We start from the raw sequence: 23,498 nt of genomic DNA, 5'->3' as shown, positions 1-23,498 counted from the left end.
TTTAGGGGAAATGGTCCGAAACATTACACTATCGTTACAGCGTCACACAAGTAAAGCTCACTCGCCTTCGTGAGTTGAGCCCGTGTAATAGGAAAAACCAGAAAACGTATGAAATAAAGAAATGCGGGCGTGGCGAAATCCGCATTAGAGGAAAAAGTGGTATCCTTCCGTTTGGCCAAATTACTTTTCGCCAAATTTCACTTCGCAAACAACTTATCGCCAAAGTTTCATTTCCCAAATGAACTTTTAGCAACTGTACTTTTCGCAACTAATTCATTTGGACAAATTATCATTTGGCCAAATTTTACTTGGCAAATGTTTATATAGCAAATGTTTTATTTTGCCAAATATTATATCCCAAATAATTTGTTTGGTCAAATCGACACTTCACATACTTACCCACAAATCAAACCATAAGGCAGAGGCAGATGATCATGGTTTTCACAAGAATGTTATGTAAAACAAAGATATTGCAGAAAATAGTATGGTTGCAGAAAGTAGGTATTGCAGAAAATAGTAGGTTAGGTTAGGTTAGAACAGTGACCCTTAACGCGCGAAGGCGAGCGAAGCGTGCCGCGGCAGCGGCCGCCGAGCGCTAGAATCACCTCTATTGTTAATGAATCATTTGGAAATTTCGATAAAAAGAATGAAATATGAAAAATTAATATAGAACAAATTTTATATTAACTACCCACTAAACAAAATAATAACCACTTGTTAATTTGTACTCCATTCTATGCACCAATCAAATTATTTTGTAAATAGTGTATCGTGAAATATTTTTGCCAAATGAAACATTTGGCAAAACATACTTTGCCAGACAATAATTTGCTAAACAGTAATATGCCAAAAACGACATTTGCGAATTAAAAGTTTGCAATAAGTTGTTTTGCCAAATAAGAATTTGCCAAATGAAAATTTGCGAAACGTTGTTTGCGATGTGATAATTTGGGAAACGTTTTTTGGCCAAACATTAGTAATCCGGAAAAAGTCAATAAAACTCATGAATCTGTAAATTAAGTAGGTACCTACCACTAAAAAACCTCGACTAACGCTTGAAATTTAATTGTACCTATGTGTTTTTAATATAGCCCTTTTAAGTACCTATTAATAGTAGGTACCATACCGTACCGTAGCCTTTCTCCGTCAAGGGAGTACCCCTTAACCTGTTGTGGTTTTCACAGCAGAAAGTACCTACATTATAATTTCATTGAACATCTTCCGCGTAAAAAGAAGAATTTTAAAACAATTTTACTGCGACTTGTTGCCTTTATTGACTTGCCATGACCGCTGCTGACCGGCAGTGTTTCGGAAGAAGATTTAGAAGGTAATTAAAATAAAATGTTAATGCAGATTAAAGTGCTACATATTAATGCAGCCTGTCAGAAATGATTGAAAACTTGTTTATGAAAACATAACTTACAGACATTGACCTAGGTCTTGTCTATCAAAACAAGCAAAACTAGTACTCAATAAAAATAGCACTCAAGCAAAATTACCAATAAGCATTCGAGGCCACATTTTTTTTGGGTTATTTATAATCTTCTTAGAATTCTTTTATCAATTAAGGGTTCCGTTCGTTCGTTCGTTCGTTTCAGCCAAATGACGTCCACTGCTGGACAAAGGCCTCCTCCAAGGTTTTCCACAATGCACGGTCCTGCGCTGCCCGCATCCAGGCTCTTCCCGCGACCTTTACGAGATCGTCGGTCCACCTAGTAGGAGGCCTGCCCACGCTACGTCTTCCAGCCCGTGGTCGCCACTCGAGAACTTTTCTGCCCCAACGGCCATCGTCTCTACGAGCTATGTGCCCCGCCCACTGCCACTTGGTTTTAGCAATTCTGCGAGCTATGTCGGCTATGAGGGTTCCGTACCCAAAGGGTAACTTCGCTGTCTGTATCTCATTAACTTCCAGGGTCTTTTCTGGAGCAAAATAAATATAAATATGTATTAAAACAAAGATGCACAAATCGTGGCATGCAGTCCCCTATAAGAGCGGCCCGCCCCAGTGCCCTAATAAAAATAGCGAAATTGAACCTATATTATTTTGTTTTTATTTTCTACGGCTTGCTTTTAGCTCCTGCCCGAGTGGCCCCTGGTCACAGTAAGTCTGTGCATCTCTGTATAAACGTTTTCCAAAGATTTAAGTATCACTAACTACCTACTTAAGCATTGAACTACCTGAAAAATCCTACTTTCTACATGAAAAACACTACTATAAACTGAATGAGTATGTAAGTAGTTAGCAATTCTCGAGTCCATCAGAAACTAGGTAGTATACAATATAAAAAAATAATCTTTAAGCTATATCCTCTGTATGTCCTAATGAAACTCGTCCCTAATAAGACCTTGAGTCTCTGACCCTTTTTTAAACTAACTAACTAATATAATATAAGTAAGAAAGAAAGAAAGAAAGAAAGAATCACATTTGTGCATTGTTTTGACTGATCGAATTAAATGCCACCGCTCTCAGTCAGTCAGTTCCTACGGAAGGTCCCCTCATATCCCGATTAGCACCCATCCGAATGCAGTAGAAACATAAATCTCAACCGGCAAGTTGAGAGCGGCACGCGTTGCCCCAGGACGATATAAACCGCTGATTCTACAAGGACCATATAAATTGTTCGTTGTCCGGCAGCACACGAAGTGCGCTTTGCCCGTACCGCGTTTAAAAAAACAATTGTCAGATATTACTGCGGTGCGCGGGAAAATACGCGAGTGCAATCGTTTTTCGGCGCGCGTTTTGACAGTTTGTGACAGTGTGTGATTTTTGGTGGTTTTTTGACAGATACTGTGAGTACCAAACTTTTTTTTAATTAGGGTTAGGTTTAAAATAAGGGTCTTGTAAATTTAAAAAGTGTAGAATTAAATTAATTAGCATTAAAGTCTAAAAAATATCTTTACGCCTAAATTTAAAGGGAAATATAAAAAATAATAATTAAGCCTTGCTAAAATATATTTTTTCCTTGAAAATATTTAAAAATAATTTATTAAAAATTAAATAATACTCAGTTTAGTATATTGCAAATGATTTTAAAGGAAGACTGACTGCCTACTTGCTCTTGCGCGCTAATAAATTTCACAATACAATTCCTAAACAAAATTAACAGCAACAACTTTAACTTTAAATAATAAATTCCTTTTTAATAATGTATGGACAACTGCTAATACAAACAAAACAAAGTTTACTTATTTTAATTTCCATAGCAATTAAGGTATAGCTTTTTAGACAAATATTTTATTATTAAAAATACGTAATCACACTCCACCTTTTTATTTGATTTAAGAAAGAAAGAAAAATTGTTTATTCAGATTTCGGATAACCTACCTATTACAATCAGACTTTATTCTCTTAATCAAAAACTAGCGGCCGCCCGCGACTTCGTACGCGTGGATCCCGTTTTACCCCCTTTATCTATCTTACGCGGATTTGATATTTTCATACAAATGTTTTTTCCCGCTAACTCCCGTTCCCGTGGGAATTTTGCAATATCCTGTTGTAACTAAGCTTTAAGTTTACTAAGGTACCTACATGCCAAATTTCAAGCGTCTAACTTAAGCGGTTTAGATTTTTCGTACCAAAAGGATTTTCCCGCTAATTCCTGTTCCCGTGGAAATTCTTAAGTATCCTATAACCTGCCCAGGAGTATGAAGAATAATTGTGCCAAGTTTCGTTAAAATCCGTCTAGTACTTTTTGTTTCTATAAGGAACATACAGACAGACAGACAGACAGACAGACAGACAAAAATTTTACTGATTGCATTTTTGGCATCAGTATCGATCACTAATCACCCCCTGATAGTTATTTTGAAAATATATTTCATGTACAGAATTGACCTCTCTACAGATTTATTATAAGTATAGATATATCAGAACAAAAGCTTTATGAATACCTAAGTAAGATGATGCACTAAACATTAATTAATACAAAAAAGATAATGGATGCACAAGAAAATTAATTATCTTTTTCATATGAATGAACAATACCTACGGCTGGCATGCATCCTCAACAACATCTAAAACATCATTTAGGCACTTGAATGCCAAGACGTTGATGATGTAGACGACTTTTATTCGTCTTTAGAACAAATTACATTTAGAATCTAGATTCTATCTATAGCTGAAGGTCATCTTAAATTTTTGAAAAGTCAATAAGTTATGTGTTTTTGAAAAAGACGCATTATAATTTTGCATGTATCATGATGCAGAAAATTAAAAATGCAATAAAATATGATTCATTACCAAATTAATAACTTCCTATTTTACAAACTGCAGATTTATTTCAATTAGTTATTTGTTAATTTTGATTTCCTGAATAATAAAAAAATAATATTTCCAAAAATGACATTTTATGTGAATTAATAACAACCTATATTTCTTGCTTCTTGAAACTATCATTAGTTGGTAATTATCTTTTTATTTTAATTCATAATTGTATCTTTTTTATTAAGAACAGAATGTCCATTCAATTTTAAAACAAAATCTTTGATATAATATACAAACAAATAGGTAGGTACTTCCTATATAAAGTTTCAGTGGTTTATATTTCTGTTCAGAATTAAAGTCTAAGCAACTAATAACAGGCTTTGTTTCCATAAACAAAACAAAAAAAGTTCGTAAATCTCCACACAAAATCTAATCTGTAGTCTGAAATGTGCCTGGTTATAAAAAAAAACAAGAAGAATAAAACTAATGTGTGTTTATAAACATGTTTATTTGTTTACATTGTAAACAATTGTAAAACCACACGCATACTTATGTGTTTAAAATTACAGACTGATCCGAATAAATATGTACAGCCTTCGATAGATGCGCAAACGAGCCAATGTAAATATGTAGGAAGTCGTTGTAGATACTATGGTTTGTGGTATATCGAATCAGAAATTCAAAATATGTTTAAAAATAATCAAAAATGAATAAAAAAGGTCACCACTGTGTGCCAATTGCAAATGTATCTATTTATTTGCAAAAACCTTCCATCTATCATTACTGCGGTTATATCAATGCGATAGTGTGTTAAAAATAAATTTTAGTAAGCATAAATTATAACGAACTATTGAATATTCATAAAGAATTAAAAAAATGATTTGTTCGTAAAAAAATGAGAATAATCGCCTTTTTAAACGACAATAGGGGAATATAGAGCTACGAAACGCTACTTTAGTCCAGTAAATTAATCGTAACATATTTTTCAATAATTTTTACTCCAACGCTTACGATTTAAGCAATCAATTAGAAATCCTTATTCGATTTTTGCGATTTTTTTAAAGCTAATTTTGCAAGAAGCCCTTTCGAAATTTTACTCACTTTGGCGCTACTGGTGAGTAAGGTCCTGTCACCCGTAATTCTTATGACACTGAAGGGGTTAACCATTTTGGAAAATTAGTTGACTCAACCCTGCAACCCTAACTAAACTTGGATCGCATGATTTTTCCAATATGAGTAAATAAATCAATCGATTATTTCCTTAATGACACACTAAATAGGTTTTTACCGAGTAAAATTCCTCTGCCACGGCAGAGGTGATGCTAGGTGATGCATCATGTAGAAAAAAATGTGATCAAACATCTAACACTGGCATATACAAATAAATACTTTATGTAGTAGATATAGGAGCTATTTTGCAAGAAATGTGTAGTTCTGAGGAACGCTGGTCAATAAAATACCATGGGCTAAAAACTTCTTATCAAGCGCATTATAATGAATGACCTTATAAATAATATAAATAATGTTCTCACTCGATAATTGGTACATTCACCCTTTTTTGCAGTATTGCAGCATCTTATTATTTAATATTAATGCCAGTAGTATTTTTAACTTGTGTGTGTAAATAAAAACATAATAAAAACACAGCCAAATAAAAAAACAGTTTCGTCGAGACAAACAACGTTTAGCAAATTCAACTTAGGTATGCTAAAAAATGTAGTCTGTTGTTGACTGGTCTTGAAAAAACATCTGAAAACACAACATCAAAAACACCTGGTTGAATTTGAATTTGAATTTTCCACCATGCAGGGAGTCCATCTATGTATTTCACCACATTTCACTTTCACTTAAGGCTTTTTCTTCTTTTTAATGAAACTATTCGTGTTTTTACTGAAATCACATTAAACTGAACCTACCATGTTGCGATAAAGGTAGATTTAGTGAAGTCTACTGACAACGCCACTCTTGTGGCGGAGTTTTGGGCTGACACTGTGTAGGTTTGTTGTCGACATGACAAGAAGAAAATTACGATAAATACAATATTTGCGACAAAAATTATAATATACAGTATACAGTCGCCAGACTTTACATAAAGTAAATGTGCAAAACTGCAAAGACTATTGATCTAAGATTTATCATTAGAAAACCGGTTTTGGAGCGCTTGCATAGATATTTACGTAGATAAGCTTTATTTGGGCTATTCGCAGTAGTTTCATTAATTAAGCTTTTCTTTCAGTAAAGTTATTTGTCGAAAAAACTGATTTTGACCGATATAAGTATTGATACTTACTAGCCTTTGCCCGCGAATTTGTCCTTACTTTTGGATAACCAATAAACTCAGTAACATTTTAAATTATTGAAATAAAGTCGCATTAGCATGACCACCTTTTGTATGATGGTCATTCTGCAATAAAGTTTTTAATAATAATTTGTAAGTATCCCCACTACCAACCGGGCAGCATGGAAAGCATTGGGGGAGGCCTATGTTCAGCAGTGGCCGTCCTATGGCTGAGATGATGATCATGACGAAGTATCCCCACGCAAGCCTTTATAAAGGACCGGGCCACTTTTGACCCGTTAGTTTCAAAGCGTACAAACATAATATAGGTTGTATGTTTCTTTAATAAAGATAAAATAAAAAATAATAATTAGCCTATAGCCTATTCAACAATACTTTGATTCAAACTGAAAGTACAGATTCTGTCCTGAAAATAAATATAAAAAAACCGTAGATCGGTTTGTTACGTGTTTTAGATTTCTCAGTATATTACTCATAATCAGGTAGTTAAATTGCCATTTTTTCTTGTTAGCCAAATTCGAAACGGTCTGTCTATTGTTAGATTCCTAATCTAGACTTATTTGATTAGTTTCTAACAATAGCTGGCGATTGTACTTAGTTACTTTTAACGAGGAAACTAAATTAAGGTGTGTTTTATCGGCTTAAATGTGATTCAAATCGGTAAAAAATCCATAGTTAATTTCACAATTAAGTATGTAAATTTTGTACTATGGTGACTGGAAATCTGACATACATTCGGGATAAATACGCCACAAGTAGCCTTTCATAATAATATAGATGACTACTTAAGAATATTCATGGATATACATTATTATACATAACACTTGCCCTGAGAATTGAATCCGCAACTCTATGTAGAGTCATAGTCCGATTAAGAACTACGCCTCGGCGTCATTTAGTTAATAAGTACATACCGTTAATAAATAATGTAAGTAAACCTTCGATGGTGTATATATTGTAAGTGCATTTACCACTTGATACATCGTTATGTACCTACAACAGGCATAAAGGGTCGAAAAAGAGGTAAAGGGGTCATTCACCGACTACCTGCACGTACAATGACATCGCATGTTATGGCGGAGAATCACACAAGTGGAGGTAAAATAAGAACAAAGTTTATAATAAGCACTAGCGGCCGCCCGCGACTTCAAATCAAATCAAATCATTCATTTCTTAGAAAGTACACGTACGCGTGTATTTAGTTAACCCCCGATATACACCCTCAGGGGTGGAGTTTCGTAAAATCCGTTCTTAGCGGATGTTTACCCCCTATGAGGAACCCTATAAGGTTTCTGAGATTTCGTGATGAGTGACAAAACCGTAAAAAATGATTAAATCAGTGCCCGGAAGTCATGCAGATCCTTGTGAATTAACGTGCCACAATAGATATGTTGACACCACAGTCAATTGACGTACTTTTTAAAACGGTCAAAACGAAACTCTCCCATAGATTTTGTATGGCACTACTAGCAACTGACGTCACTATTTTGTCAACTCAATTAAATAACTTTTTTCAATTACAATGCGAACAAAAATCGTAATTTACAGGTAATTTAAAATAAATTAAGTTTTTAAGACCAGAATGAAGGGTCTTTTTAAAACAGTTGTGGTTTAGAATTATTGGGGTATGGTGTCAAACTGTCTATTCATAATAATAATATGAATTAGACACACTTCTAGACTATTGTATGATTCAGTAGAACTAGGAAATACGGGGTTTCCCGCATGGTGACAAAAAGTCTAAATTAGTGCAATACGTTTCAGATTTCAATTTAGATCTCTTTATGTGACTGATTAGGTCTTTTGTTGTGTGACTCATGCTGAAATACTTATGGGATATATTCGCCAATAAAACCCAAGGCCCCGAGGGACAAGTTATTCTCGCGGAATTACATTTAATTTTGTCATTTGCAACGATATAGTAGATTAGTAATTTTAAGCTGAAAATTGAAGATAGGGTAAACTTCCAGTCATTGGACAAAACTTTTTATTTTATTTTATTACGAACGATGTATAATTATGTTCAATTACAAAACTAATTACCTTTAATATAAACTTCTTAAACTGAAGACACTACTGATGAAAACACTCAAATAGGGTGATATTTTCACTAATAAATTTTTATTTACTTCGTGATTTCCTCTAATGGTCAAGGGTGTTAACGCCTCCATGGTCTAGTGCATAAAAGAGAGATTATCTCGATCCAAGGTTCCATTCTCAGATGTAGCGATATAGCGACACTTTAGTTCCCAGTTTGTTTAATAAGAGTAAGCGCACACCGTTGATTTTTTGTCGGCCGATAGTTTAGTCGGGTTGATCAGTATGGGCATGTATGGGAGTGCGCACACTACGCTGATTCGATTTGGCCGATTCTTCATACAATTTAAAATCGGGCACAACTATCGGCCAACTAAAAATCAACGGTGTGCGCCTACTCTTAAGCCTCACTCTTTTTGTGGCCTTTTATATGTTTACAGGGTGTCTCAAAAAGTAGTGTCAAGCCGAAGCCCAGAGATTAATAATAATAATAATAAAATCAGGCATGTACCTTATATCCGCGCCACAGTGATCAAAAAAGTGCCTAAGCAAAGAAATTTAAAACAATCATAACTCGAAAACTATCAAAAATCGCGGAACATACATGGGGGTGATTCGGATAGTGATGCTCTACATCTAGGCTTCAGTTTGACACTACGTTTTGGGACACCCTGTATACTTAGTGATGAGCAGAACCTTTAGAGTAGGCGCACACCGTTGATTTTTAGTTGGCCGATAGTTGTGCCCGATTTCAAATTGTGTGAAGAATCGGCCAAATCGAATCGGCGTAGTGTGCGCACTCCCATACATGCCCATACTGATCAACAGCCCGACTAAACTATCGGCCGACGAAAAATCAACGGTGTGCGCCTACTCTTATGGTGGAAGGAACGCCATGCCCTATCATCTATCATTCTGACCTACTACCGTTGCTAGTCACATTGCATGTTACTTCACCAACTAGCTGTACTTGACCTGGTCCAAAGACCAGCTTATTCGGTGATCTCATACAAGTATAGCGATTGAAGATCGTTTGATCGAGAGACTTCCTTGCATAAATTGCTTGCCCAATGTGGTTCAATGATCTAATTCAAAGAGTTAATGTAGAGCGAGTGTGCGAGATTTAGAGATGCATTTTTGTTTAATATTTTTTTAGGTTTTTGACATTTTATGAGTACCTACTGAAATGGTGCGAATTGTTTGGTTTACAAAAATATAATTTAGTACACCTAAAAGACCTAAATAAAAGTATTATAAGGACTAATGCATTGCTTACCAATGTCTTGGTAGCTTAGGGGTAGAACCTCAGATCATAGAAAGGGAAGAACAGTGGCAAACGGGATCAAGAAGGTCTTGGGTTCGTATTCGTGCTTCAAGAATCTATAATACTGTCAAGATATAGGTACCCAGACCTAGAGAATATGAAAGCACTCAGGTTATAACATAACTTTATTATTGCAAATGTGATGAAAGTTCTACTAACCTAGCACACATTTATATCTATCGAATTTAGGTAGGTACCTACCTAATGATAAACATTCATTGTATTGGCAGTCTAAAAACTGTGTTTGTTTTTTTATGGTTCTTAAATTAAACATTAATGCACACCTGTAAATTTAAAAACCAATCGATAAGCATCTCAAATATTTCCATTCAAAGCATTATTATTATTATTTAACCCGTCAGCAGCCAAACAAAAACTAGAGGTCACGCGAAACGTGCAGCAAGTGTCTCGACAATATTTGACTTGGCAATGTTGGCATTATGTAATTAGGCCAACGACCTTAACCCTGGCCAGTGTTTTGTGTTGCCCTCGCACCGGTGCGTGAACGGGTCGGACCGTGAACTGGTTCGACCTTGGTGCGATATGGTGCGAAGACGCTGGCTTTGTTAAAAAAATGCATCATTGGATTGTAATAAGTATTTTGTTGAACACTTGTCACTAACAAATTAATAAGCAAGCTTGTTGTATTTTACTATAGGTACATAAAATAAAATCATCGGATCAAATCAATTAAGCTTACGGACAGATATAAAATTATTATTTTTTTGGGTCTCAAACAATAATCTTCGCTGGAAAATTAACCTAATAATAACCTTAAATCAACCTTTATTTTTTGTCAAAAGATGGATGGGTTTATGTCTTGTTGTTTATTTAATGCATTTGACTTTAAGGTTTAGCATGCCAATTTATTTTGGTATTTTTGTGCTGCATTTATCATTATTGTTAAATGCTTATTTTTTGTTCTTAAAAAATCCAGAAGGTTTGACTTCAAAAGACCTTTCCATTACATTTCAATATTTGTTTGTAAACACATTTTCAGCCACGGTCAATATTCTATTGTTTCCTAATTGATAAATTGCTTAATTGTCAACAATCCAATTTATAGAACAATTCTTATATTCTATCACTTTTTGCCTCAAATGTACAGTTAAAAATGGTATTTTAAGCCTTGACCATGAATTTTTTTGCCCTTGAGGGTGCCCGGTTAAGGCTTGCAGCCATCTTGCAAAACTGGCCCGACGGGTTTGCAAGGGGTTAACGCATCACTAAAACATGGATTCAAGTCTTAGCCGATGCAGGCTTACAAAAACTACTTAAACTTGTTCTTTGCTCTTTGGTATGTCATTCCAAGTTTAGTTTTTAAAAAAATAGACTGCGTTAACGGAATTTTAAGCTTTTTGCAACAGGTGTTTTTGGTAAAAGTTTAATGAAATTTTGATGACTAAGCCAAAAAAGGTTAGATTATTTTTAAGAAGTAAAGATTTCAGTTTTCTAAAAGAGTCAGTATTAATATTATAGAGATAGTTAATAAGTTAACATATCCATCCCTTCAGTGTAGAGGAACGACGATACATTCACACACGGACGATAAATTTATTAGTAGTTAGAAGTAGGAACGCAGAGATTTTAAGGAATCCTATTAATTTATTGGTTATTCCTTTGCTCCTTTAAAAGCTCCGCTCCAGTGGAGAGACGGCCTTATTATTGATATACTTTAAATATATTATGCACATGACAAATACTTACTTATAAATGACGCAGCTAGGTACACACCATAATTAACATGTTCAAATAAACTAACATAATGAATGACATCTGAAGAACCTTCCAGTGCCTGATGCGGAACCGGTTATTTACTTAGTGACAAATACATAATATAGTGTTATAACTAGGGACAATCAATTACATAGTTTTCCTGGTTGTGAAATGTTTTAAAGTGCAAAATTGTTATTATTACAACCTGATTGATGGTATGAGGTAAATGCATTTATTAATGCATTTGACGAAAGATTAATTGGCCAAATAAAACATTTTGAAGTTTAATTAAGTCGGTATTAAAAGAACAAAAGTAATAAAGCTTAAAGAAAACGTCTAGACAGGCTGTCGACTTATCATAATTATTTTTATAGAGTTACTAGCTTTTGTCCACGGCTTCGCCCGCGTGAATTTTTGTTTAAAATCTTATGTCCTTTCCCGGGACTCAAACTATCTCTTTAACTACTTTAGATTAGGGATAGGTATTGTCAAACATAATAAGTATAACAGTTGCGTGTGAATTCAGTACTACAACTCGAGTAGGTTTGCATACTGCTTAATACTAGATAGGTATCAACTAAATGTAAACGTAATCGCTGAAAAGTTCTGAAAGAAATGACCTGAAAAATGGCTGAAAGGGTTGTTTGTGCCCAGGGCCATTAGTAAGTTGAAGATAGACCTGCGTAAATATTCTGCAGTCATTTCACTTCAGTAAAGTTTAATAGTGACGTCATTTCACCGAGTTTCCCCGCCGATTAGAGAAAAAAATCTAGGACCTGCTCCAATTTTCAGTCATTTAACTTCAGTAAAAGTTCCTCCGTGGTTGAGGATTCCGGGTGAAGCTTCCACCTTCGGCTTGATCATCACTTACCATCAGGTGTTACAGGCCAAGAGCTTCCTCGTTGTGAATTAAAAAAAAAGTTTACATTTAGTTAAATACCAACGTCAATTCATAGAGTTTCCCTGCTGAGTCGAGAAAAATTACTAAGAATTCATCAAATCGATGGCATGACTATGCCGATTATAGAAGAATGGTTAAGTTTCTGACGTAACTAAATTGATGACGTACCTATACTTATATTAGCGTGCCTGAAAAAAAATCCTCTTGTTCAGTGTAGCACAATTTAAATCAATTCACTTAACTAGATCGTAGAAACATTATTACATTTTAAATAGCATTTAAAACAGCAAAGACACAATACAGTGTTTGATGAAGTGATGTCTCTATCTTCAAATGTTTGTGATGTACACCTAACGACGTCGTCTGTGAATTACCAACACGCGATGTAATTATTTAAAAAACCTCTCAAATCATTTCAAGCTCTAATGTTTGAAGTGTTAAGTACAAATTGGTGTGGTTCCATTGGCTGCAAGTGACCCAAATAAAGTTTGCCGGCCAACCTTGGACCCCTCACTTCCGAGGCGTCCAAGGCGAGCCCAAACAGTGGTTTTTGTGTTTACAATGCACTTTATGCAATTGTTATTTACGGTTATTTAACTAAGTGACTGTGTGACGTACAGTCAATGACATAAGTAATGACTTAATGATAGATTTTGTTGAAAGATATTGAGCTTTATGTAGACAGAGTAAAGAACGAGATCAATCAAAGTTTGCCAGATTCGTATTCATTTTACTTAATTCTCTTATTTATATTGTGGTGGTAGTCGGTAGGGGTCAGGCATTTTAGAATTGCCATTCATTTTCACCACTGCAATTCCAGCATAAAAATAAATTGAAGGCTTGAATGAGCCTGATTGTCCGAAGAGAAATCGTACTGGATGTATTTTTTGTAACCTATCTAGGAATCGAACCCAGAACCTAAAAACTATATTTTTCTACCAGATCATGATATCATTATAGACAGTAAAGCTAGTGTCTGAAGTTAAAATTTTCGATTTTTTGTTGTTTGAATGAAAGAATACTTGTTAAAATAATATTGACTGTGGTTTGCCTGCGTTACCTCATATCCCGCCATACGTTTTTGCAAACATAAGTTATCCTCACACACAGTAAATACTTAAATAAATAAATTCACTTTGTGAGCAGGTTTCCAAAGATAGACTATAGCGATATAAATAAACATGAATAATACGGGGAATTCGCAAATTGCTCGCCAGGCTAGAATAATAAATCATTGAAATAAATTACTCTATTGGCTTCGATATTTTAGTAATAATTACAGACCAGATTAATGGGTCAAGTAGTAAAATTTTATGGTATGAACTCTAGTGATTTTTGTACATACAGGATGGCCATTGAGTTGACGTTCAAAGCTAAGATTCCTTACTTTAGTATGTATCCAAATCACCCCCATGTATGTTCTACGATTTGTATAGTTTAGGAGAGAGTTAATTTTGTGGTTTTTCGCTTTTACTTATGGTTGGATTTTAATTTTTTTCTCATTCATGTGAGCACTTTAGTGTGTTTTATTGGTAGTAATTATTAACAGCAGCGCAGGACCGTTCATTGTGGAAAACCTTGGGGGAGGCCTTTGTCCAGCAGTGGACGTCATTTGGCTGAAACGAACGAACGAACGAATTATTAACAATACTCACAAGTACCACCCCAAAATTACTATTTGTCTAAGTATTGAAGGAAAAAATCTAAAACTCTAATGCCCGTTTTCACCATCAATCCCTAATTTATAAGTAACCCCTATGTAAACAAAATTCCTGTTATTTGTTACCATAGGGATCACTTAAAAATTAGGGATTGATGGTGAAAACGGGCATTACTCTCTCTCCTAAACTAAGCTAAATCTTAGAAAATACATTATGGGGGTGATTTGGATATCTTTTGTAGGGAATCTTAGCTCTGAACGTCAACTCCCTAGGCACCCTGTATTATATTATAAGACCTACCGGAATGTTAGTTTGCATGCCTCTAAATAGACATTAGTATACAAAGCCAATAAACTGGTTAACGGTTCATTTAATTTTGAGATGAATCCACAAGGGCGTGGCCTAAAACATGCGATTGAATGTGCAGTTGATGACGCTGGATTATATAACTTTAACCTCGTAAGACCGAAGAGTAAATTGTGTCGACTTCTAAGTATCGCCGAATGTGCTTTCAGAAGAACGAATAATTTGAAGTAGTAAACGCCGAGCACTTCGAGTAAAAAAATTTATATGTTAGAGATTTTCTTTTGCATTCATATTTTCAGGGGCCCTATATAATAGTGCATAGAGCTTATTTTAGGTGAAAAATATTAAAAAAATGTTTTCTCTTAAAAGAACATTCGGTATTACAGACTTTAAAAAGGAAAAGTAAATAAATTGTATTTTATACTTTAAAGTAAAACAAAAATGTAACCTTTTAAATAAATTAATACTACATAAAGATACAATAACGATATTAATAAATGTAACTGAAAAGGAACAACGGTTTTAATTTTATTTAATGTTTCATATTTAGTACTTTTAAAAGTACTATCGGTTTTATAACATACACTAATGATAGGTTAAAATGTACAAGAAGTAAAGTGAATATTCATGTTAATTATAATATTTACTAAACAAAAAATCAGAACATTCTCATGGTAAATATTCTCAATCATATCATTATTTTAAAAGTCCAATACTCAATCCCATCTCAATAGAAAAAATATACAAAAATAAAACTTTCACCATCAATACCGAATGTTCCTTGCAAAGAACTTTTATTTTTAAACTAAAAAAAATCTTACAAAACTACTTCAAATTGGGAAAAATAATTTTTTTGCTTGTTTAGCAGTATTTTAACTTAAATTATACTGGTCAGTTTTGCAATTAAACTACGTTTACGTGAAGAAAAAAAATTAATCGCACATCATGTCTTCTTGGACGAACCACCTTGTCAAAGAAAAATGATAATTTGACAGTGACATTTTGTTTTTTTTATATTAATAAGTTCGGATACCTGATTTTGAATACTTTAAGCCATAGACTATCACTCTTTTCTTTCGATAGGCGCGAATTTTTGAACTTAAATTTATCGCTAAAGTTTTAGTTCCTCTGATGGCACATCCGGCGATACTTCGAAGTCACCTCCGAAAATGTCTCGGCGTTACTGACTACAAAGTTTCAGTTCCTTCTGAGGCACATCCGGGCTTACGAGGTTAAGGTTTGAAAACTGGTTTTAAAGCATCTTTGCGTGTGCTAGAACACGAGACTAGGGCTGCCAGATATAGTTTTAATTATATTGTAATAGTTACTTTTTGATTGAATGGGATTCATAAAAATCTCATTCAAATGCCATCTCTATTTTTATGGATGAATGAATGAAGTTGAAACGAATTATAAAACTAAATGAATGAAAAAATAACATTTAAAATGAGCACCTTGGGCAACATTGAATTTTTCAGGGTCTGATACGCAAGATACCTAGGTACCCTGAAATTCAGGTCCAAAGGTACTAAGTAGCGGCCGCCCGCGACTTCTTACGCGTGGATCCCGTTTTACCCCATTAGGGGTTGAATTTTGCAAAAATCTCTTCTTAGTGAGCACCTACATTCTTAATGGAACCCCCATGCAAAATTTGAGACTCCTAGCACTTGTAGTTTCTGAGATTTCGTGATGAGTGAATCAGTCAATCAGTGACCTTTCGCTTTTATATATTTTTTTACTGATTAAAATTACCCAAGTTGACTTATTACTATTCTGTGTTATTACCGAGTTAAACTTATACGAGTATACTCGTAGGTCCAGGAATATCCTGTAAAATTCATGAAGATTCGTTTTTAAACTCTACATCAAAAAACGAACTCACGGTACTGTTTAAACTTTGCCAAGCCTTTAGACCCATACTAGTGAAAACTATTAACATAAATAGGTTCGAAGTAGCTGGTCGAAGGTGAGTGACAAGTCATTAATACGTAATGACCGCATTAAATAGCTGATGATTTGCATCTTATCTTCTTACTACGAATAAATTGTGAGAAAAATCGCTTTGAAATACTTATTTATTTAAAACTTTCTTACTTTATCATCACTTTACACACTAAAGTAATCACCACTACATAGTATAAAGTGCTTTTTAGCTGTCTGTCCCAATGTATGCTTAAAACCTTGGGGGAGGCCTTTGTCCAGCAGTGGACGTCATTTGGCTGAAACGAACGAACGAACAAAAGTTAGTATTTAATGGTAATTAAATTCAAATAAAATAAAAGGTTAGGCACAAATTACTTTCATGCACCGCACGCATAGAGTCAATCAAATGGTTAATCGATCAGCTAACTTAGATTGATTGATATGTTACCTATAGACTAAGAGCTAGTGAATGCCAGACCTACTTATTACGTCATTTTATAAAAGCTGAAATTTGTCAGCATATGCTCCCTATATAAATGTAGGTTACAATGTTGGTGCATTATGAAGTTTAGGTCATCGTCAAACCTGTCTGGCTGATGAGGAAACGACCTTTCAGGGTAGCTACCAAAGCCACGATGACCCAAACTTCATGATGCACCAACATTCTAACCTATATTGGGAGCACCTACTAACAAACTTTCAGCTTTTATAAAATGACGTAGGTCTGGCGTTCACTAGCTCTTAGTCTACTACTATTACATATCACATATCACGCTGTGAATGACCTGTCACAACAGTTTATTTATTGCAAACAGAGGTCAAAAACCTTTGGCCATTAACTAGGTACATACATAAATATAACCTAGATACATATCAATTACTTTGTTTTCTCAGTAGGAGGTCAGTTTTCACCTTGCAGCTTATTTCCGCAACTTTAACTTCAAAATTGAACCTTCAAGGCATCGGAAACTTTTAGCAGTAAGAACGGTGGTCATGAGTATATACGGATTAAACTGAAGGTTACGTAATTGGAGTACAATTAAGTATTAATTTGTTCGTGAAGATTTCTTAATTGCAGCCAGTGGCTTCCAAAATGCGGTAAGGTCCGGTTTCCACTAAAGCGGAGCGGAAAAGACAGATGTGTCGTGTGGACTCGTTTTTCTATAGAATTTTACAGCCAGCCAGTAACGGGCAGCAGATGTGGAAATAATTAAAATTGGTTATTCAAAAAACTTCTCCGCTCCGCTCTGATCCGCCTTGGTGGTAACCGGGCTTTTGGCTCGGAAAAATTTCTTTGGAAACCGAGTGTATGGCGTTTGATTTGCTTTATCAAATACTTACATACAGTCTAACAAGGTGATCTAGTTGAGCTTTTAAGTCGCAACACAGATAAATGTATCTAGGTTATAGATAAAATAACTTCATGAACTAGTAAGTGCCAAATATTGGTTTAAATTGAGTAAAGATTTTATTTTTCATATTCAGTGTAAAATGGTAAACTGATTCCATCTTTGTTCTTAAAGAGCTGACACCATGATCATCATCCCATACTTCAATTTCTTTTTATAGTAAAAAAAATATTATAAAACTATTTATTTACACATTTGAATTATGTTATTGCAATCAAACGTGTACTGTGATAATTTATATCTGGGGGCACGGCAGTGCCCCCACCAAGTCGAGCAAAAAAGCGGCACGGCCGTACCATCCTTTTCTCGAAGCAATTCAGGCCATTTTCGACCGCCTGTAACTTCGTTGTGGATAAAACTAGAAGGCTGAATTTTCATTAGCTAGGCAGGCATTGTAAAGACACGGTATATTTAAAATTTCATTCAATTTGAACCAGTAGTTTAAGAATTATAACGGGTCAAAGTTACTTAATTTTGTCACTCACTGACTCACTGACTCACTGACTGACTCACCGATCATCAAAATTCTAAGGCACTTCTAGCAGACCTAGAAGCTTCAAATTTGGAATATAAGTAGTGTTTGGTGTATGAATCAAGGAAAAACTAAAATATTTGGGGGCACGGTAGTGCAACCGCCAAGTCGAGTAAAATTTTTCAATTTCGGTCCAGTTTTCTAGATACATAACTGCTGTCTACAAAATACAAAAAGAAATGAGATTTGGGGGCACGGTAGTGCAACCGCCAAGTCGAGTAAAATTTTTCAATTTCGGTCCAGTTTTCTAGATACATAACTGCTGTCTACAAAATACAAAAAGAAATGATATCCCATCAAAAACAATACTTGTCAAAAAAACCAAGTCTCGCAACTCAGTTGTTCTACGGTAAAAAGTTGTGAGATCCATGTAATACCAAGTCCAGGCCAGGAAATCTTTAACGTTTTACATAAATATATTGACTTGGCCATCGCATGAAAACACGTGTAAATTAAATTATTTAATGCGATGGCCAAGTCAATGTATTTATGTAAAACGTTAAAGATTTCCTGGCCTGGACTTGGTATTACATGGATCTCACAACTTTTTACCGTAGAACAACTGAGTTGCGAGACTTGGTTTTTTTGACAAGTATTGTTTTTGATGGGATATTTTTGTCAATTCACGATCTGAAAAGTTTAGGAATCGGAGATCTCCCAGATGCACTTTTAAAGTGATGCATTTTTTACACGTTCAGCTTATTTAATAAAGCAAAAAGATAGACGGATTACGTTTTAAGGCTTTTTTACGAGTGTGTCTGAAATCTTAGTTTTTTGCTGGTTCTTTATAAAACATTTAAAGATTCCGATGCAGTATCTATGAGCATTGTATTCTAGAGTCGTCTTTGTAAATAAATAAAAAATAAAGTGATGTATCTATTATGTACTTTTTATTTCTAAGTGTTTGGAATGTATATGTAAGATAGGCTGGTCATCGATGGTTTATAATTTTAAAACATGTGTGAAAAGAACTGACATGAACATACTTCCACCTTGTAAATTTCAGCCTTGGTATTTTGAATGTAGGTAGTAGGTAGTATATTAACAACATCATCAAAATTTATATACCTACTCAAAAAACACATTAACGACCATTTTGTTAAGTTATGTGACTTCCTGAGGTTAGAAAATTATATAACGTTTTATGGAACGAGTATGGTGCACGTGGAGGCAATTGTCGGAAGTAAACGGAAAATCTTTGATTAATAAGCAATAAAATAATCTAAATCGATATTTTGAAGCCTTGGGAAACGCGTAAGTGTTTTTTTACAAGAATAGTAAGTACATACAATCGTTAATAATTAAGTGCCATATTTTTTTCTGATTACGAAACCCTTGACCATTTGCGTGCTACGCAACTCAATGCTTCTAGAAGCATTAATTAATTGATTATTTTATTTCGCTAGCTAGCAAGCGAAATAAAATAATCAATTAATTAGTTTTAGGGGGTCGATATCTCCTAAAATAACTTTTTTAATATGGATCATCCACTGAGGCCGGTTCTTAAACACTTGAAAATTAATTACATACTTACATTGTTTACATTTCGAGGCTAATGACCTGGTGATAATGATGACTCTACATTTGATTTTTATCCAATCACTGAGCCTTTTGACAAGTACTTAACTGTTAGACAAAATAGCAGTTCAAACTAATCTACTCAAATATAAAAATGAAACCCTATTTCCTTTGGTCATCGCATCACGCGTAAACGGCTGGACCGATAAGTAAAACAAATTAAGAAAGATGCGCAGGAGATTCAATAAATTGAGTAAAGTTAACAGCCATGTTAACTTTTCTTAAGGCTGGATAATTTCGGGGTATCTACTTAGTTAAAAAATAAAAGTAATAGGTACTTGTTGCTTGACATTTTTAGCACCTAGGTCATGTAGGTGCAGGTTGTTCCGTATTTTCAAAACTTCGACAAGTATGGCCTCGGTCGAAAGCTACCGAAAAAACCTGACTACGGATGTGTGTATTATTTCCTGTAATATTTTTAATTTCTTACCGCGTTGGTGTTTTCATTATTATTAATTTACTTAACTTTAGCTATAAATTAACTTACTCGATGTACGCTTATGCTATATGTTCATTGCAAATTGGCATCTATTTCCAACTGTATAAGATGCTACAGTGTTTACCATGATGTGCCATCATCTGTACATGGATAATTTCCTTATAGAGATTAGAAGATAATTCAGGCACAAGCGGATATAAAAGACGAGTGAGGATGGAAGGATGTTTGTTACTGCTTCATTCATATTTTATTGCCCAGGGGAACGCTTTATTCCTGCTCTACGTACGGGACTATTCCCACCTCTCGTTCCCACCGCTGCAACTCCTGGTGTAGCAAGGATCTACAAACATGACAGTTCAACTTTCCCCTGGGACAAACTTGACCTTCACTGGTTGGGTTTTATTGGCGGTAAAGCTGCTCTACGTACCACTTTGTATCTCGAAAGTTCGGAAAAACTTTTTTAAAGTAATAGACTGCAGTCTAAACTAAATGTTTAAGATAGCATGATTAGAGCCCCATAGCACAGGTAACATTACCTATATCAGAACCATGGCAACGGAGCTTCACGACTAGTTCAATATGCTTGCTGTTTCAACGAACTTGAACTCCAAGATCTTGAGCATTCACTCTCTACTGGTTTCATTTACATATGACTCACTTCTTTTGCATACATTTTGACAGAAAGGCCATGCAATTTGACAAAGAAATGTCTGAAGTAGTTCAATAATAGTATAAGGCTTCAATGATTTTAATTGATCGATGAGAATAATGAATGAGTCAAGGCGCCAATAGGCAATTTAGCACGTTGACAGCGCAGTGTATCATATGTGGGTCACGGCTATATTTTTGTCTTGTTTGCGCACGCGCGCAGTGAAAGGGTTTAGTTTATAGACCCCTACAGAGGACATTAGTCTTTTTCCAGGTAGGCACCAAAATGCAGTTGAACCTCTGTAAGTCGAACCTCGATTGGTCAAAAACATCCGACGAAAAAATGTTGTGTTCTCTTCCCTTCAAGCCCTAAAATCTACATTGCTCAAAATACTCCTCTATTGAAGTCAAAAGATTTAGAGAGTCCACTACAAGTTAATTCGGTCGGTACATATTTTCCCCTTTACTCGAAAATACAGGATGTCCCAAAATTTGCACGTCACACTGACACCAGAGGTAAATGAGCTTAAGACGCATCTAACAAGTAAGTACTCGTATATTAGGTAAGTCCATTTTTTAAAATAACTAATATGAGTCATAATTTCAAAACTCATCAAACTTAAATAAAATTGCTCATATTATCATAAAACTTATGAAACTTTTGGATTGGATATTAAGCTTGTTCAATGCGTCTTAGACTCAGCTGACTCCAGTGTCAGTGTGACGTGCTAATTTTGGGACACCCTGTATGACCTCAGCATATCGAACATAGCGATGTCTGATTTGACTATTTTTAGCATTAAAACACAGTTTGCAAGGAAGGCACTACCTAATAGCCCTTATTAAATCTGGGGTAAGGTCGTACAGTAAACCGAAGTAGGTATTGGACTTATACCAAAAATGTAGCAACTTAATTGGCAGTGGGCCATATACAGAGAACAGATGAAAAGTGCAGTAAACGGGTTGTTGACGATGGCCACCTGAAGTAGGTACAACTTAGCTAGATTTAAATATTATTAATTAAAATGGCTGCTTATGAAACTAACTTACTAATACCTTATTAGATTTGCTTTTCATTTGTATGAATATGTAACTGATGGTGCCTGAATGTAACCTATAGGTAATATTATTAACCTACTAAACTTACCGAAGTCTTGTGACTTACCTTGTATTTTGTTTATATAACCTGAAATCTATTTAATACATAAATGTGTAATCTATATCTAACTAACTAAGCCAATAATGTCTAAATGTTTTGCTACATTTACCTAAATGTTGTATTGTTGTGTTATGGCAACATTAAATAAGTAAGCGAATCTGGGTGCGCGCGTAGGTAATAATATTATCGCGCGCCTAGAACATTCCGAGCTAGCCGTTAGCAATGCGGCCCGCTGATTGGCCGGAGGCCTCTCGCCTTTTATGGTGAGAAGCTTCTAGCGGCTCACCGCGCCGCACACGCGGCCGAGAGCCGCCAGTCGTCGTCGAACTCTCACCCTCTGCGAACGTACTAGTGCGCACACCCGGACTCGCCTTCATTTTCAACGTACCTACCTGGACTTTCATTTCATCTATCACCTACGTTCACCCATCGACCTACATCGCCTACAAAGTGGTCCTACGAGCCGAATTTACGATAGTGAACACACAGTGATCCGCCAAAATGTCTTTGCTTCGCTCCCCCCGCGGCGCCGCTGTTAAAACACGCCGACAAATGATGGACGAAGACAAGACAAACAAAGTGAAAGTCGCTAGTGAAGTGTTGAATAGTGAGGGCAGCCAGTCCACGACGTGCACAGCCCCCGAGTGTGACGTCGAAGGTTGCGGACTCGGCCACCATCGCCTTCTACATTGGTCGAACCCGCGACCCCAGCAGCAGACGGCATCAGAACGCGACGAACAGCGTCTCAGTGAGAGTGACTGCGAAACCGTAAACCATACCACCGCGCTTCAGTGCAACGACAAGTCCCAAGTACTACTGAAAATAGTGCCGGTTACAGTGTTCGGTCCGAAAGGCAGTATGCACACGCACGCCTTGCTAGACGACGGTTCGACCGTATCGTTAATCGCGTCGCGACTCGCGGATGAGGTTGGACTGCACGGGGAGCCTCATACCATGCGCGCTCGTGGTGCATGGAACAATGAACTGACATGTGAGACCGAGATCGTGAACTTTGAAATCGCGAATAGGGACAATAAGCGTTTTAGTTTACAAGCTAGAAAGATATCTGAGCTTAATTTGCCATTGCAAAGTGTACATAATCTTGATTTTTGTAAATATAATTGTGTAAATATCGATTTGTGTAAGTGTAATGCCCAGCCTATGTTGTTAATCGGGCAAGATAATTGCGACCTAATCGCTCCTATTGAGTGCATAAGGGGAAAACCAGGTGAGCCATACATGACAAAGACGTGCCTAGGATGGTGCGTGCACGGGACAACAAAAAAGGTAATTGATTCTGTTTGCTTTACCACAAACTTGTGTTTTGAATCCCGTGAACCAACTCAAACCGTCGCCGCCTGT

At 35.6% G+C, this 23,498-nt stretch overlaps 1 protein-coding gene across 1 annotated transcript in view; it reads left to right on the top strand.

Moving 5' to 3' along the window:
• Nucleotides 1-2,607: 2,607 nt before the first annotated feature.
• e (nonribosomal peptide synthetase ebony) overlaps nt 2,608-23,498 on the top strand; it is a 45,965-nt gene continuing 25,074 nt past the window's right edge. The window contains exon 1 of the mRNA XM_028301330.1: nt 2,608-2,790. The gene's annotated coding sequence lies outside the window, so the exon portion shown is untranslated. The remainder of the gene's footprint in view (nt 2,791-23,498) is intronic.

The sequence above is a fragment of the Ostrinia furnacalis genome, unplaced genomic scaffold (genome assembly GCF_004193835.3).
Source record: "Ostrinia furnacalis isolate ACB-3 unplaced genomic scaffold, ASM419383v2 OfSCF0912, whole genome shotgun sequence".
Lineage (NCBI taxonomy): Eukaryota > Metazoa > Arthropoda > Insecta > Lepidoptera > Crambidae > Ostrinia > Ostrinia furnacalis.
This window is presented reverse-complemented; position numbering and strand designations above follow the sequence as displayed.